Raw genomic sequence first — 17881 nt, forward strand, 5'->3', positions numbered from 1 at the left:
ATTTATATCCATGGATATAAAACAGATATCTGCAGAGCTGCAGGGCTCTACCAGGAACAGCAGTAGTGAAAGCAGCAGCATATCAGGCCACCGATGACAGGAGCCAGCAGCCTGGGCATTTCCCCTGGCATGGCTGTACTGCCTCAGCCCTGTCCACTGGTGCCGGCACCATGTTCACCAGCAGCTGTCCCTGGTGAGGCTAGTGTGTGAAAGCAGCTCACACACTCCCAGACGCGAGTCCCTTCCACACCACAGTGTCTCTCTCCTGTATGGCAGTGTGGGAGCCACTTGCACACACCAGAATCACCAGGAAAAACTGCCAGCGAGCCTCTTGTCTGCCCCAGTGGACAGAGCTGGGGCAGTACAGCCACACCAGAGGAACTGGCTCCTGTGAGTGGTGGCCTGACATCTGCTACTTTTGCCACTGCAGGTCCTGGTAGAGCCCTGCAACTTTGTGGATATCTGCGTCTGCAGATATAAATTTTGTATCCACACAGGGCTCTATAGGTCAGTGGTTCTCAACATTTTTTCATTTGAAGATCCCTAAAAAATTTCAAATAGAGGTGCAGACCCCTTTTGAAATCTATTGTCTGTACCCATATGGTTGAATTCTGCTCAGTCAGTTTTCAGTCTAAGTCTTTCACGGACCGTTTAGACATAGTCCACAGACCACAAGTTGATAACCACTGGACTAGATGATCACAGTGGTCCCTTCTGGCCTTGGAATGTATGACTATTGCTATGCAGTCTGCAATATTTGTTGTAAGCTAGCCTTTATTTTCCCTCAGCTGCTGCACACCACATTACAAGAACCTCCTAGAGCCCACAGCCAATAAACCCCATGTATAGAATAACATCATCACAATTGTGGCTTTTTTTTCTTGTCTCCATCAGTTGAAAGAGAAGAAAAAGCCTGCTGAGTTGGCATAAGGGCACAATCAAAAAAATACTCACATTCTACATTTTGCTGCAGATATTGGTTTATGAATTCAATTTTTTTAAAATTCTTAGCAAACATTCATACTGCTTTTTCCCCAAACTAGTGCAGAGAATGTGCATTTTAACTGATTTATTTTTGTAATTGCACTCCAGCTGAAAGAAATTAATTTAAGAGGTGTAACTACAATAACCCCTCTCCCCACTATTTTGCACAAAGTTTGCATGGTGAGAAAGACAAATCATAGTGTACAATAAGAACAGTGAAATGCATCTGAAATACACTTTGTGATTAACACAGCATTTCTGAGTGTACTGCTAATGGCTTTTTGTAATAGCAGTAGCACGAGAGCCTACAAATTAAAAAAGTACAACTGTGTTACCTGATGTTTTCTCTTCTGAAACTGATCAAACTTTCCATCCATTCCTTTCAATATAAATCAATATGTTAACTTCTTCAGATTCCTGAGGTAGTATAAACTGGTAACAGGGGTTTTGAGGCTATGCTAGGACTTTTCCATCCACCTGACACTTACTTTCAAAACTGCAGAAATTCTTAACTCTGTACACTGGATTAAAGTTTGCTAGAGGAAGGTCTGCGCAGAATAGAAACTCCATAACTTTATTTTGATAAGACTTTTTCCCTTCTTGTAATGTAAGATATTGTGGTTTTCCAACTTAGCTAAGAGGCGCTTGTTTTAGAGATAAATTTCTAATTCCAGCAGCATTAGTTTCACTGCTCTCAACTCCTGCAAGTTTATGCTATTGGGGCTTTCTACCCCAGGGACAATCTTCCACAAAGGTGGAGTATAGAACTGACAGTGTTATGGTGCCACCAACTGGGAAACATGGAGTCCTGACACTGTTTGCAATTGTATAAACTTCAACCAGACTCCTCCCTCCAGTTTTCTTTCCTCCTCATCTCAAAAGCATGAAAGTTTCACCTCAGCTCTCTTACTTTTACCCTCCTTATGCCTCTCTCCTGCCTGAAGACACAAAGAGGAGAGGAAAAAGCAAGGAAAAAGGCAAGAAAACTGAAGACAGAATATAAAAGTTATTGCCTCTCTTCTCTGGAGGATCCCTCACATTCTTCTAGCAGCTTGTGGCTCTCTGGGCTGGTGAGATGTACAAATATATGCTTCTGCATTTTGTTTGTACCCTCTTCTGCATGTTGCCGTTGTGAGTATAGAGCCTTCATGTGTTTTCTTTGTTTTGTTTTTTTATCTTCTTTTTCATACTGGTTTTCAGTCATGGCTGCGACTCTTCTGCATACTTTTTCCAACTTGTCCAGAGTAGAAAAAACTGTTATTTTTCAGATTGCTCTATGTTGTCAGACTCTGTAGGCTCTGCTTCCTACTGATAAAGCTGGAGGAAGAAGGGGATCTAGAGGATCTGACTGACTTCTTTTTGTGCTTCCTTCTTTAAAAATGATTTCTTATTGACAGCTGCATTTTGAAACAACACCATATGCATGAGTCTTACCCCATACATGAAGCCAACAGCTATCTGAACACTAACCATTTGTCTGAACTAGGGAGACCTGTGAAAACCATCAACATCCAGCTCTGTTTGCCAGGGATAGTGAGATATGTATCACTTGCTTGGTTTCTGCAGAGATCTAGAACTGGGACGTGGACATCCTGGACCATAAAATTGTAACATGAACACACACAAAAAATTCAGAAAATCCAAACCTTTTAAAAAGTAGTTTAGTTTTGTACTACATATTGAGTACGCTTAAACATTTGTACCAATTTGAGATACATTTCTGGTTATACTAGTATTCTGAATTTTAAGTAACGGAAATCTCTCTCAAATCAGTAGAAACTTTCTAAGTTTGACCACTGTATACTTATTATAAAATACCCTGTTGGATGTTCTGGGCTGTAGCAGGGAGCAGGAAGAGCAGCAGTTGCAGACATGTGGAGAACCCTCTCAAGAGCCCTTGGAGCTGCAGGTTGTGTAATTAGATATTATGATGCTATCAAAATAGCATATAGTTCATAATAAATAAGCGAAATTTCTTGACATATGTCATATAAAAAACAATGGTTCGCATCTGAAGAAAGTCTTCTGATCATACATATGATTTCCTCTATACACCTATGCGTGAAGACAGATAATGCAAAAGCTGAACGTGATGCTTTTTCTTTTGGACATGCTCAGTTACAACAAACTGAATTTATACTGTATGAGACTGGTTATATTTTTGCAGATACAAAAACATCTACGCAGTGGTAATAGGTTGGCCTGCTCATCTTCTAAAGGAAATGAGGTCCCTCTCTTCCTCCTCCCCCCAGCCTTAATAGTATCATCTCTTTCTCATAAGCAGTGTCGGGGAGACCGCTAACCTAATTTCAGAAAATTCCAGCCAGTCCCTACATCTCCCTCTATACATTTTTGGGTATAAATCTAAATCAATATCTTAAAGCAGATAATAATGGCAGTTACTTTTAAGCACTTAAAACCCAAGCAAGGAAACCTGTCTAACATGATTAGGAACACTTGTGTTTTCTATCTACTTTTTTTTTTTTTTTTTAAAGTAACATTTTGAACACAGAGTTCTAAATTCTCTTGGGTCACTTTTTTTTCGTCTTTCTATTTAATAGTCTGCATTACAAAACAAAGCAAATTTTATTACGATTTGATATTCTGAATATGAAAAAATCATGAAGGTACTGCTCAAGATAAGGAAAAAGAAAAAGAAAAAGAAAAAAGAAAAAGAAAAAAACTGCATTTGATTGATGAATTGTATTGTCTTCCCAAGCAACAGCTTGGAGAAATGAAAATAGGAGAAAATAAAATAAAATGAAAACTAAAAACAAAACTTCAAAGAAATACAGTCTTTCATACCAGCACAGGCCAAGAACATAACCCCTTGGTAATAAACAAACTGTAATTCTTAACAAAAATACCAAGATAAATGCACCCTATAGGCTAGAGGTATGTTAACACCCAAAGCACAGGCATTGACAAATATAAAACTAACTTCAGAATGGCAGTTTTCCTGGTTGGTGGAAATTCAGCTGCAAATCCTGCCCCTTCTCCGTAGCCTAATAAGACCCATCCTGCAGCCAAACCAATGTGGTTCTAGAGCATGTGGTGAAGGGAAGGAGGAGACTGGGAGCAGAACAAATCCACTGGCACAGTTGTCATTTTAAGTATTGAAGCCTTCATTTTGGGGGAATATTTTTTAGACTAGATAGATTCATATATATGTTGACATCGTAATTTTTCCTTTGCTGAAGTGTACAATACTAGTAATTAAATTCCTGGGAATGTATAGTAAGAAATGGGTTACTGGTCATACATAAACACCATATCATATTAGTGATATTCGGAGAATGCTCCTTTTTATTTGGTTCCATCTCTATAGAATAATAGATAATCAAAATGAATCTACAATAGAACATGGCTTCCATTTACCGCCCCTTTGACACACTGCATTTGATTTCCTACTCACAACATAGAAGTTTTGCCTCAGATCATGAGGTGGGCACCTAACAATGGTGGGCATATTTCTACAACCCCTATATTAATGAGCACATATTTAGTAGTCCTGTAAAAGTCAGTGGGACTCTTTGTGCTATGTACTACGGAATGTCAGTGAGAGTTGAAGAATCTAGCCTCAATTAACTTCTTAAAAATCAAATAAAAATAAAAGTTGACCCCTAAACTCCTCAAATGCAGTTCTACTTATACTACTTTCAGGCTGTTTAATTAATTAATGTATTATTATGATTAACAGTGTCTGTAGAACTTTCTAGTAATAAAATGAAAAATCATTCATTATATAAAACTGACCATAGTGGGCAACATTACAGCAGCACTGTGCAATCTCCAAAAATTTCAGCAGCTACGATGTCATTTTGTCAGAAGAAAAAAAAAGGGGGGACAAAAACTAAATCAAATTAAGATGTCTTGCATCATGCTCTGAAGTTTGCTACACTCAAGTCCTGGCAGACCACCAAGTATAATGAATTCCAAAACCAAGAGCCTTCAGCCTAAGAAATCCATGAATTAAATCCCCGACCTCCATTAGCAAGTGACTCCCAACTGATCTTAACTGCTACAAATGGTTATAGAGCAAGTCTGTGTATTGTACTATACATCTTTATACTGTGGAAGAAGTAGTTACCTTGTGCAGTAACGATGGTTTTTCGAGATGTGTCCCCCTCATAGGTGCACCACTGTAAATGTGTTTGCATCCCTGCGCTGCTGATCTAAGAACTTTGGTAGCAGTGTCCATTCATCCCGTGCAGCATTGCCTCCCTCCTCGTGCTCTGCCACAGGGCTAATCAACGCTATGTGAGTGAACCCTTCTCAGTTCCTTCTCTACTGCAGAGCTATGATGAGAACTCTGAAGCAGAGGGGAGAAGGGTGGGCCGTGGAGCACCCATAGGGACAGACATCTTGAAGAACCATCATTACTACACAAGGTGAGTAACAACTTCTTCTAGTAGCATCCCTATGGGGCTCCACTGTAGATGACTCCCGAGCAGTAGCCCTCACTAGAGGCTGAGGTTTTGGAGTCGAGTCTGTTTTGGATGATGGTACCGTGGCACTGAATCTGGCATTTGTAGCACAATCCTGAAGGATGGCATAGTATTCTGCAAAGGTATGTGTTGATGCTCAGGTAGCTGCTTTTCAGATTTCTAATACATGCATATCCTTGGAGAAGGCGACGGATGAAGATATCAATCTCAAAGAATGTGTGCAGACTGCAGATGGAGGTGCTAAATTGAATCTGGTAACAGAGTTTGAAACTGTTCAAGACCCATTTAGAGAGTCTTTGAGCTGAAATCGCTGTGCCTTTGGACCTGTCTGTGATGGTGAGGAAGTGTCTCGGAGATATCCTAAAACCTCTTGTCCGGTCCAAATAAAAGGCCAAGACTCTCCTTACATTGAGGGTATGGAGGATGGCTTCCCTATTATCCTAGTGAGGCTTAGGACAAAAGGTTGGAAGGTAAATGAGCTGGTTCACATGAAATGCAGAAGTCACTGTGAGGTGAACTTTGGATGTGATTTAAGCATGACTTTGTCGGGGAAGAACACTAAATGGGGGATGCGCCATCAGGGCTGCTGTCTCCCCTATCATTCTTGCGGAGGTAATGGTGAATCTCAGGAATGCCATCTTCATGGAATGGTGAATTAAAGAACAAGTGGCCATGAGTTCAAAGGGCAGTTTAGTCAGTCCTTTTAACACTAGGCTGAGGTCCCACTTTGGGGTAGGAAACTTGGATTGGGAAAAGAGGTTAGCTATGCCTTTGAGAAACCTCTTTATAGTTGGTCGGGAAAAAATCAGTACCGTTCTACCTGCTGGTGGAAGGTCATTACTGCTGCTAAATGTGCTTTTAACAAGCGAATTGAGAGTCCCATAAGAACAGCCATACTGGGTCAGTTAGTCCAGTATCCTGTCTTCCAACAGTGACCAATGCCAGGTGCCCCAGAGGGAATGAACAGAACAGGTAAGCATCAAATGATGAATCCCATCACCCATTCCCAGCTTCTGGCAAACAGAGGTTAGGGACACCATCCCTATCCATCCTGGCTAATAGCCATTGATGGACCTATCATCCATGAACTTATCTAGTTGTTTTTTGAAACCTGTTATGGTCTTGGCCGTCACAACATTCTCTGGCAAAGAGTTCCACAGCTTGACTGTTCATTGTGTGAAGAAATACTTTCTTTTGTTTATTTTAAACCTCCTGCCTATTAATTTCATTTGGTGACCCCCCCTAGTTCTTGTGTTATGAGGAGTAAATAACACTTGCTTATTTACTTTCTCTACACCAGTCATAATTTCATAGACATCTTTCATACCCCTCCTTAGTCTTTTCTAAGCTGAAAAGTCCCAGTATTATTAATCTCTCCTCATACAAAAGCCATTCCATACCCCTAATAATTTTTGTTGCCCTTTTCTGAACCTTTTCCAATTCCAATATTTATTTTTTGAGATGGGGTGACCACAATCTGCATGCAGTGTTCAAGATGTCGGCGTACCATGGATTTATATAGAGGCTATATGATATTTTCTGTTATTATCTAACCCTTTCTTAATAATGCTCTATTTCTTGAGATTCAACAAATAGTCCAGGACTGTGAGGAGAGTGGCTGTATCTGGGGTGAACCTTTTTGATTGGCACCAACATCCAGAACCTGTTCCACTTGCGTGGGTAAGTATGACGGGGTAGTCACTTTCCTACTGTGTAATAACACTTCCTGTACCTCTTCATAGCATGATGTTTCTGTGTGCTGGAACTATGAAGGAGCCAGGCTTTGAGCTGTTGTATCCCCAGGTTGGGATGGAAAGTGCATCTCTCCCTCTGCGAGAGGAGGTAAGGAGTGATGGGAAGGAGTCATCAAGGGACACAGCGCCAGTTGTGACATATAAGGATACCACGTCTGTCTGGGCCAGGTGAGAGTGATCAGTATCATGTTTTCTTTTTCTTTTTTTAAACTTTCAACAGGACTTTCAGCAACAGAGGGACTGGGGAAAAGGCATAAAGAAAGCCCTTGTCCCATGAGAAGAGGAGAGCGTCTCTCAAGGGATGCTGGCCGATGCCTGCTCTAGAGCACTACTGTGGCCATTTCTTGTTCTAGTAAATATTCAGTAGGGCCACGGAGGAGTTGGTGATGTGGACCTGATAGCATGGTCCACCAGTGCCTGGCGGGCTGAAGAATGTACCAACATCGATATTTGTACCGAAGAAGCCATGCCCAAGGTGAATTCTATGGATTGTTTGCGCTCAGTCAGTACCAATGAATCCTTGTCTCTGCCCACTGCATCCTTAGGCAGCCTAACATGCTCTGTCAGGGCAGTACTGCGCAAGCCCTGGGTACCAGACTTCAACAGCTTCAGTGTTATCGGTACAGATGATACCAACCAAGCCAGGGATTGTTTTCAGCTCAGTCAAGGCTTGCTGTGGGGGACTCTCAGCCCTTTTCTTAGAAGCCTCGCATGAGTGGCTCGTGGGTACCTTCTTGGGCACACCTCCCTTAGAAGTAGAGGGTTGCTGAAGGGCCATCTATTTTAGGAGTTTGAGTCTGTGATGGGATGTTAGATGGGGTGGGATCTGAGTTACTACAGAGAATTTTTTCCTGGGTGCTGGCTGGTGAGACTTGCCCACATGCTCAGGGTTTAACTGATAGCCATATTTGGGGTTGGGAAGGAATTTTCCTACAGGGCAGATTGGCAGAGGCCCTGGAGGTTTTTCGTCTTCCTCTGCAGCATGGGGCACAGGTCACTTGCTGGAGGATTCTCTGCACCTTGAGGTCTTTAAAGCACGATTTGAGGACTTCAATAACTCAGACATAGGTTAGGGGTTTGTTACAGGAGTGGGTGGGTGAGATTCTGTGGCTTGCATTGTGCAGGAGGTCAGACTAGATGATCATAATGGTCCCTTCTGACCTTAAAGTCTATGAATCTCTGCTCTCTATCCTTTCTGGATCTGGGCTTTAGTTGTTGGCACAAACTACATTTCTGTAGTATGTGGTTCTCTCCAAGGCAGTGGACACACAGAGTGTCAGTCAGTCAGTCACCTGGAGAGATTCCTTGCAACTAAGGCACTTCTTGAAGCCTAGTGAACCAGGCAGACCCTGTCTAAGAGGGTCCCCCCATGGGAGAGGGAGGAAGATGAAGGAAAAAGTCTAAAATAAAGCTTTTGAGGTTTGGGGGCAATAAAAGATGAAGGGGTGAAGAAAAGAAAGCTTTCCTTTTGGAGCTTCCCTAAAATTAACAATTCTGAAGAAGTTAATCTGCTAACGGTCACCTAAAGCTTCATCTCTAGCCAGGGGCAGTTGAGAAGGAACTGAGGCCTTGGCTACACTGGCACTTTACAGCGCTGCAACTTTCTCGCTCAGGGGTATGAAAAACAACACACCTCTGAGCACTGCAAGATACCGCACTGTAAAGCGCCAGTGTAAGCAGTGCCACAGCGCTGGGAGCACAGCTCCCAGCACTGCAAGCTAATCCCCATGAGGAGGTGGAGTACGTGCAGTGCTGGGAGAGCTCTCTCCCAGCGCTGGCGCCACGACCACACTCGCACTTCAAAGCGCTGCTGCAGCAGCACTCCTGCGGCAGCGCTTTGAAGTTTCGAGTGTAGCCAAGCTCTGAGGAGGGTTTGCCCACACAGTGTTGGTTAGCCTCGTGGCAGAGTATGGGGCTGGGGGAAGCCACGCATGCACGGGCTGAACGGACACTACTACCAAAGTTTTCCAATCAACAGTGCAGGGCTGCAGACACATCTACAATGGAGCACCCATAGGGACACTACTTGAAGAAGACTATTGTTTTAGATCTTTTCAGCAAATCTTATTTACATTAATTCACACCAGCAACTTGGAGACACAAAGTGGATTATGAAATTTGAGTATGTTGTATCCTTTAAGACACAGCGCAGAATAAGGGGCAGTATTGCAGGGATAGCACCAGAAGCGATTCTGCCTCAGGAAGGCATATGTTCCTGTACTCTATAACACGTAAGGGGAGTGCATCTGCTGCCAGGTCCATTAATGGAATGCAGCCTGTTCCCTCTGCAGGTTGGTGTGGAAAGCAGGGTTGGTTCACCTTCCATCTCTTCTGGGCACCATGCATCTCTGGGGGAGTAGGGATGTATTCCCTGTGCTCCTGAGTGTAAAGACTGCAACTGTGCATGGTCCTTATTTGGGCCAGTGACTGATATGGAACTGAGATATACATTATTATATGACTACTGATTTGTAATAATAACTGTATCAGTGCAACAGTTTTTCAGCGGCTGAAAATAAATAATGCTATTGGGGTTTCACAAATGCGTGGGTTTTTGTTTTTTGTTTTAAACAACAACATGTGTGATGTAAGTGCCTTAAAAGACGTGTCGTAAAATAACATGATTCAGTTAATTTTTTTCCAGAAACTATTTACAGGTATCATTAAACAACCAACACATTCAATGTACAGTAGAATATCAGTAGTAAAAGCAGTGAAACAAGTATGTTCTAAAACCTTTTAAAAAAATATATCATTTCAATACTTGGGCAAACTATGCCTCCAAATACTTAGAATACTACTGTGTGACCTGAAAGATTTTAGTACCTCAACTTTCAAAAGCAACAAGGTTATTTAAAATTATTCAATATGATAACTGGCAACTGTACCCTGCTTCGAAATGCACATTGAAAGATACTGCAAATTCTTTATCACAGTAAAACAGAAGACTAATGGAATTAACCTTGATCAGCTTTAATAAGACAGAGAAGAAAATATGGTCTTAACCAGTGTAGCTTTCATATTAACTGTGTTAAAGGATAAAGTGACACTTTCAGAAACTGAGACAGAGTTTCTAAGTAGATGAAAATCCATTTGGCTATTTCCATTTAACAGACAGTAGTTAGAATTTTACACTTCCATCTGGTTTCAACAAGTCTGTCAGTTTATTAGAAAAATCCATGTGTGCATTAATATAAGATATGGCAATTTCATGAAAGCTGCAACATGCAATTCCCTTAACAAGAGATCTGAGCCAGACTTAAATGAGGAACCTGCGTGGGATGCCTGTCTGTAATTACTTAGATTGACAGTTAACAAAAATTCCACTATTCCTGCATCTGTATGATTAGATTTTAAGAAAATATTTTAGAGCAAATATTTGGGGAACAGAAATTCAATATGCTATTTCAAATTAAGTACTTGTCTAAATAGCAAATCTTTCCAAACATATGCAATTAACATGCAGTAAAAAATGATAATGTATGTAGGCATACTACACATAGGTGGTTTCCACCTTGCTCTGAACAGAATCTACACACCTAAATTTAATTCTACTTGCATCCTATATTGGGCTTGGCTTTACATATAAGTCAAATAAAACGTGTCAGCCTAAGATTTGTCTCCACATTTATCTGTTCATGAAGTTATCATGTAGAGCTTCACCTTTGCTAGACCCAAGTACCTCTGACCAGAGGGAAACTCATCTCCCCTCTATCCAAGGTAGAGTTACAAGCTGTACTCGCACAGTGAGTCAAAATGAATCTGTCAGCATCTCCCTGCAGAATTTCAACACTGGCTTTACCTGGTGGGTCAACAGACAAACTCTTCCATCCTGCTATATTTATTATACACAAATTATTATTTCTGGTTCATCTGGGATAGTGTTAGAGAAAAACTTTGTATAAAAGAAATGAATATGGGAAAGAAAGGCTGACATTGGTCACAATGCTACCACACAATGATACTGGGAAATCATCTAAAACAGTGGTTCCCAAACTTGTTCCGCTGCTTGTGCAGGGAAAGCCCCTGTTGGGCCGGGCCAGTTTGTTTACCGGCCATGTCCACAGGTTCAGCCGATCGCGGCTCCCAGTGGCCGCGGTTTGCTGCTCCAGGCCAATGGGAGCTGCTGAAGTGGTGGCCAGTATTTCCCTCAGCCCACACCACTTCCAGCAGCTCCCACTGGGAGCTGCGATCGGCTGAACCTGCAGACATGGCAGGTAAACAAAGCGGCCCGGCCCGCCAGAGGCTTTCCCTGCACAAGCGGCGGAACAAGTCTGGGAACAACTGACCTAAAAGTACAAATACTAAAAATTGCAAAACAAGCTGTCCTCCAATTTTTATTTGTACAAATTTGGCAGCACCAGCACTGGACATGGGATTAGCAACAGAAACTTTAAGCAGTGCAAACACTGCTTAAAACTAGCATAGCTCTATCAGGTAAAGTGATCTGCCATTGGCAGTATATAAATAAATCACTAAGCAGGGAGGTTAGAGACAGGATAAAATGGTGAACTGAGGGAATCAACAAGTCCTGGCTGATTGCATAAGTACTCAGATAAGCCGAAGTCTCCTCCATCATATTGTTGGCCTTAAAAGCAAGCAGTACAGTAAGTAACTCAGACAGACTGTTGGTCAGAGGTGCTAGAAGCTGAAGGAGTATCAGTGGCACCTGCACAAGGACCCAACTAATGACAATAAAAAGGGCATGAACAGACAACCAAACTAGGCAGAGGCAGAAGACTCCCTCTAAGAAAGAATCAAGCGAAGCAGACTGTGTCCCCCAGAACAAAAGACATGCAAGATGCCAAAGCAGAGAAGAGTGGGGAACACTAAGGGTGGCAGAAAAGATAAACTCAAAGGACAGATTGCGTCCCAAGATTGGAAACCAGAATGTATGAAAGTAAGACACACAATGCCACAAATCCCACTGTATGCAGCTCCTAGTCCTACATTAACCAAACCTTGTTTCTGGGGCGTTTACAAAGACCACAGGACCAAATCTTTTTCTACCCCTTAAGAGAGCTAGTCCTTTATATCTGAACACCAGTAAAACCATGTGGCTCCACTGAGGGAGAGCTGAAGCATGAAGAAGAGACCCTCACCCTCTCTGGTGAACTGGTAACCCATGGCCCCATTATGAGACATAGTTTTACACACAACCAACCCACGATTTTTGCCTGGTGACATCAGAATGGCCCTTCCAGTACCTACTAGGAAAGCAAAGAAACTGTAGGTTCATGATTCAAAACTGTGCTCTCCACATGGGCATCTCCTCGGTTGGTACTTACGGATGGGAAAAGAGTATCAACAAATAGAGAATAAGCTAGTAGTCACCTGGGAAACAACACAGTATAAATCATGTCAGGCTCAGAAAGTGTTCTAAGTATCTTTTTTTAAAATATACATGTGTACCATGCAAGTTGTCTGCAGGCTGCAATGTCATACACAAGTCAGCAAGAGAGACTGTACTCCTGCAGAAAAGGGTGCACCTCATAATGCTGTGGCATGTCTATACTACAATCTGAAGTCGACCTATGTTAGGTCAACTTACAGCCAGTGCAGAAATTACTGCAACGACTGATGTCCACATTACCCTCCTTCTGTCAGTGGTGCGCATCCTCACCAGGAGCTCCACACAGGTCCCCACTGGGAACCCAGCTGTCCTCCAGGCTTCTTGCTTCCCTGTGTTCAGCCAGGAGCAGGCGAGGCAGCTGCCCAGGGCTTCTCACCTTCAGCAGTGAAATCCACACCTGGAGTCCTGTTGGCTGCCACGCTCCCGTCAGAGAGCCAGGACCCTGGTGGGTAAATAGGGCTCCCAGTGGGGAGCGGGGATCCTAGGCACCAGCCCAAGCTGGTTTGAAGCAGAAACCCGGTAATAGCTCGACTGGGGAGTCGGGAGCTGGCTTTCTTGCTAGAGCTGTGAAATTGACAAAACAGCTAACAGCAGTTGAGTCGCCCTAATTACACCAACATAAGCCTTACACCTCTTGTGGGTGTAGTAGGCACTTACATCAGTCGGAGCAAGTTTGAAACGTAGACACTGACATAGTTAGGTTGACATAAGGCAGTCTATGTCAACCTAACACTGCAATTTAGACCAAGCCTTAGTGATGTACTTTACCACATTTTAATAACCAAAGATTCAAAGTATAATCTTGAAGAGAGTTACTATGGAGACTGTCAGCATGACTTTACTTCTATTTTTCTGAAGATTCATAGTTTAAGACCAGAGGGGACCATCTTGTTTGCCCTACCCAGGGCAGACTAGATGGTACTTGCTATACCTCTCATGAGCCTAATAGCGTTTGTTTAAAGCGTAACTCATGTTTTCTGGAAAATATACTTTAGCCAGAAGGCAGCGAGTAGCCCTCAAGAGATAGAGAATCCACCAGTTCCCTTGGTAGTTTTTTTCAATGGTTAAATAACTTATTGAAAAACTGCACCTTATTTCTAATCTGAATTCGTCTGGCTTCAGCTTCTAATTATTTGTTCTTGGTATGCCTTTCTCTGCTACACTAGAGAGCCCTTTAATATCTAGCACATTGCCTCATGAAGATACTTATACACTAATCAAGTCGTCTCTCCATCTTCTTTTTGATAAGCAAAACATACTGAGCTCTTTAAACCTCATGTTGTAAGGTATTTTCTCCAGCCCTCCAATCATTTTCGTGGTTCTCTTCTGCACCCTCTCCTCTTTTTCTATATCCTTTTCAAACTGTGCACATTATAGCTTTTCCACTTCACTCAAACTGTAAGATTCTGTACCCCACCCCTTAACAAAGGGTAAGCTGCAAGCAGGAAGCGTGATGAGGGATCCTCCCCTCACAAGGCATGAGCAAGTTAAAAATGGCCAGTTAATCTTATAGGCAGCAACTGGAGGAGAGCCAACGAAAGATAAAGTCTAACTGAAGATGATGACCTGCTGGGCAGGGGTAAGCTGGGTTTGTATAAAGACAGGAAGTTGAGAGCAGAAGGGGGCTGCAGGGAGGAGCTTTGCAGTAACTAGATTAAAGAAAGGGAGTTAGCTATGGACAAGGAGGAGTTCTATGGGGAGAGTATACTTTGGATCCTGCCCTGGACTAGAGAGTCTGGAAAGAAGCTAGGGGTGATTTAAGTATTTGGACTGTGAATAAATTATTGGAAGATCCAGCAGGAAACTGATGGTCAGATGCCTGCAAAGCCATGCCATGAGGGGGTGTACTCTGGGTAGCACTCTGCCACAGCATGATTGACTTCACATGGATTTCCTGAGATTGGGGAGCTACCAAGCTTGTGATATATCTAAAACAATAAAATATACTAAATAAAATGGCATTATGCAGCAATAATAGGATTCTTTTATAGTGCCACTGATGAAAGTATTGAACCTAAGTGCTATACACTTAGTAGTTACTGTGGTACAGCAGGGCCAGAGTGCAGCAGGACAGTGATCAATGGGAGGTATATACAGTAAGTCCCAGGATGATCAGAGACTTATTCCCTGTGGACTAAGGAGAAGTAATAAGAGCACCTGGAGCCAGTTAAGGCCTTGCCTGAAACTTATTAAACCCCCCTGCTTCAATCAGACAGGAGAGAGAAAGGAGAGCTGACTGTAGTCTGGAGGCGTAGTGCTGTTGACCAGGGAATCGGAGTACCAGGGGAAAGGATACCCTGCCCAAGCAGAGGGACTCCCCAGTTCAGAGGACAGACAGAAACCCTGCCCAAGGAAAAAGAGGTTAAGAAGCCTGTGAAGCTAAAGGGGCTGGGACCGAAGTAGGGGGTGGACCTGGGAACCTTACCCACTTCCCTTCTCTCCCCCTCCAGGGCATTAGCAGAGCCCAAGAATAGGGGCAGGGACAACACTTTGACCCACCACAGCAAGGAAAAGTGAAAGACACCACAATAGCCTTGGCCATTTGCCACACTACTTAGGCATGACAATTCCATCTCACTATTGTGGAAGTTTCCTTGTACACTTTAGCACAATTTGCTACTGCTGGTAAATACTATATAAAATAGAAGGGCAAGGGTTTAGTGTGCATTTAAACTACATTTAATATTACCTTCGAATTATTAGCTTAATGACTGAAGGGAGCATAGAACTTCTGCTAAAACTGGCTATTTTACTTCATATTTGACCTAAGGAATAACGATATTGCTGTGAGTTGGTTTAAATCTTGTTATAGGTAGGGTGTAACAGCCACCTTTCATTCAGATTAAATGTACAGCAATGGCTGAAACAACAACAGCAGCACACAAAACACTAGTTCATGGAAAAGCTTGAGTAGAAGCTGAAATATGTGGCCCAACTGGCTTCAAATGCAAGGGCTGCAGCTTTGATTGGTAGAACTGGTTCCATCTGTGTGCACATGGGAGAGACAGAAGCAGACAGAAAACTGAAAAGAGAGCGGGGCTTGGGGTTGGGTTGCTGGCTAAAAGGGGCTTGAATCCGGGAGCAAGGACACTGTCTCCACTGTTCAATTCATCTTGTGTTCAAGGAAACTAAACTTTGGACATTCATTGTAAATAAACAAAACTACAAAGAAAATATCTGATGTGCATCCATTCCTCCTTCTAATTGTAACAACCTGTACCATACAGCAGTCACAAAGGTTTCTCTCATTTGATGCCAATGCTGACAACCTGTGCAACAATAATCACAGCTCAACAGCACCAAGCTCATTCAATTTTTCTCCCTCTGGCTTTTAACTAATCTACAGGGCAACTGCTTGAGCACTGACTTACAATTTTATTTGCTTTGCTAACATTTACTAGAATACCAATTAACAAGTTTCTGCTCATTATTGCTCCCTACAAATAAGATATCGATACAAGTGTGCAGGAAGAACAGAAAATTCAAAATAGACAAATATAGTGGGTGAAACTGACCTTTTTGGGAAAAAATCGTGACTTTTTTCATCAATTTGTTTCATATTATTGTGGACTATTCCATGTTTAGATTTTTTTTTAACAAATGTAAGGGTATTGAAAAACATTCACAATCATTCTTGACTGATTAGTAGAGTTGGAACCACTTGGCTACTGATGCAGAACAATTCTTCTGACTTAAATCTTGGCTAAGAGGTGTAAATATAGCTGGTAGTTGCCTGCTAAGTGTGTGGACTGAGCTCAGAATCGCATATCTCTTTGATCCAAACTTTGTCCTTGATGGTAACATCATGGGCCTATACTACCATTAAGTGAATATTTCCTGGAAAAATACGTTTACTTTTACGAAGTCCTTTAATAAAAGACACTATCTGGCAATGCTAGATTTTGAGACAGCCAATTTTTTCCTGGCTGCTCCCAACCAAACAGTCTTTCTAAATTATAAAAATCACCTTCTGGCCATCATACAGTGAAAATCCTTTGCCTTCTGGGATTCAGGGCTTTGGAAAAATAAAGGCAAAACCATGTCTTGCTTCAAATGAAATTTTGTATTCACTTTCAGAATGGACTTGTATATAATAAACAGAATAATCTAGTCCCTATGAATTGGAAAGTTAGTGCTCACTTAAAAATAAAGCAAAAAAGAGAAGACTTTTGATCATTAGTTGAAAGAAAGTAAGAAATTGTTCTAGAACAGCACTTTAGTAATAGCTTAAAGAATAAAATTTTATCTCTAGGGTCTGATACTCTGGATTTTTCTTTTCAGAATAGAATACCTGTCATTTTCAGAAACTTCAGGTCACCAAATATCACCCTAGTGACACATTTTGCTATTTTTCTTAGATTGTCCCAATGACCACTTCTCAAATAAAATGTATGTTCCTTCCAGGGCTTTGTCTAGTCCCTCCTGAAACCTCTTCTAAAATGGTCTTTCTGACTCACACCAGATGCCAAATAGCACTGATTTGACAGCAGGCTTTAAAGGTGGTCTTTTACCCTGCTGTATTTTCAATACCTATTGAAAATAGCCTTCATTTTGAGAAAAAAAAGTCTGTAGTTTGGAATGCTGGATGATAGCCTGGTGAAAGAGTTACTAATATTGCTATCTTGCAGTGAAACACTACACAGAAACTGGGCTTCACCTTAGATGCAGTTTAAGTGAGGTCACTCAAATATGGCTGCACGTAGACTCCATCCAATAATAATCTCACTCATAACACCACCAGTATATTCTGTGAATACTCAAGATGCTGATGAGGTCTTGAATAATGTTGATGAACCTCTAAAATTTTTGTTTATCAGTACACTGGTGTGATTTGTTTAGGCCTATGAAGACTAATTAGTTGGTCTGGATTACTAGGGATACAGCAAATATTTATATCCAATAACGAGACTTTTCTAGGGAGAGATTTAATTTTCTTCAGAACCAAGAATGTTCTGAATTTTCCTGTTCTTTTGGGAAGTAGAAAGATAATGGAATACGAACATGTATCTCTTTATTTTGCTGGTGTTACACAGATGGTTTCCAGCTCTAGATTTGTCAGACTTTAAATAAAAACAGTTACTTAACCTAATCTTCTAGATGTTTTGTCCACATGCACCCTATGCACCCAACAGCATTTGTAGGAGCTAAACCTGCACCTACAAGACCTAAGCCCCCCTCCCCCCCATTCCTGCTCTCTGCCTTGGAGTTGCTCCCCGGAGCCTCCTGCCTGCTGTGAAGGGGGGGGGGGGAGAAGGGAGCTAATGTCAAGGTGTCACCCTCCCCCCTGCTCTTGCACCCCGATTACCCCATCCGCATAGAGCGGGGGTGGGGGGGGGGAACAC

The 17881-nt window shown here is 42.1% G+C and overlaps 1 protein-coding gene across 10 annotated transcripts in view; it reads right to left on the reverse strand.

The window, feature by feature from the left end:
• Nucleotides 1-17881, reverse strand: part of FER (FER tyrosine kinase) — a 435712-nt gene that overhangs the window by 281914 nt on the left and 135917 nt on the right. The gene's annotated exons all lie outside the window — the stretch shown is intronic.

Source organism: Gopherus evgoodei, chromosome 6 (assembly GCF_007399415.2).
Source record: "Gopherus evgoodei ecotype Sinaloan lineage chromosome 6, rGopEvg1_v1.p, whole genome shotgun sequence".
In the NCBI taxonomy this organism is placed as follows: domain Eukaryota; kingdom Metazoa; phylum Chordata; order Testudines; family Testudinidae; genus Gopherus; species Gopherus evgoodei.